The following is a 744-nucleotide window of genomic DNA, read 5'->3' as shown; positions in this document are numbered from 1 at the left end:
GGGGGGGGGTGTCTCCGATTCGATTAGGGCAGCCCAACTTTTTTTGCAGGCCCCCAGCACCTGGCTGGAGTCATCTGCCCCCGCTGCCTTTCCTGCCCAGAGCAGAGGGGGCTGGACCCGATGATCTCACGAAGTCCCTTCCAGCCCTAAACTTCCGTGAATCTGTGAAAGAATCAAAGCGTAACCGGTCGGCCCCTGACGCCGGGTAAGACGGAGCAGTTGTGCCGCGCTCCCGCACCTTGAGGAACCGGGCACGCCGAGCCCGGGGCGCAAGGGGCACCCGGATCCCTGCCCACAGAGGCGCCTCACCAGTGCCGAATCCTTCGCCGTGCTGCGCCGAGCCCGCTCCTCCCCCGCCGGGAGCAGCGAGCCGGGCAGGGACCGCGGCGTCCGCTGTTCCACCAGCTCCGATCCCCGGCGGGGCGCGTGATGTCACAACGAGCAGCCCCGCCCCTCCACTCAGGCTTCCCGCGCGGGCCTTTCTCCCTTAAAAGGACAATGGGGGCCGTATGTAAAGCAGCTCGATTGAAGAGAACTGAGCCGTGGGAACGGCGCATGCGCGCAGCGTCTCGCAGGCGGGGACACACGCACGAACTAGTGAGCGAGGTAAGTACTACAGGCGCAGGAGCGCGGCGCAGTCAAGTTGTAGGCGGTGAGCGGCGAGGCGAGGCGAGGCGAGGTGAGCTGAGCGGAGCGTTTCGCGGTCCTCGGGCTCTTGTGCTGGAGATGACTTCATTTTCCGCG

The 744-nt window shown here is 66.0% G+C and overlaps 1 protein-coding gene across 2 annotated transcripts in view; it reads left to right on the top strand.

Moving 5' to 3' along the window:
* The first annotated feature begins 522 nt into the window (after window positions 1-522).
* SINHCAF (SIN3-HDAC complex associated factor) overlaps window positions 523-744 on the top strand; it is an 18320-nt gene continuing 18098 nt past the window's right edge. Inside the window, exon 1 of one of the 2 annotated variants that reach the window (XM_006027753.3) lies at window positions 523-606. The gene's annotated coding sequence lies outside the window, so the exon portion shown is untranslated. Of the gene's footprint in view, window positions 680-744 lie in introns of both variants that reach the window. The other variant, XM_006027754.3, reaches the window with a different exon arrangement.

The sequence above is a fragment of the Alligator sinensis genome, unplaced genomic scaffold (genome assembly GCF_000455745.1).
Source record: "Alligator sinensis unplaced genomic scaffold, ASM45574v1 scaffold659_1, whole genome shotgun sequence".
In the NCBI taxonomy this organism is placed as follows: Eukaryota; Metazoa; Chordata; order Crocodylia; family Alligatoridae; genus Alligator; species Alligator sinensis.
This window is presented reverse-complemented; position numbering and strand designations above follow the sequence as displayed.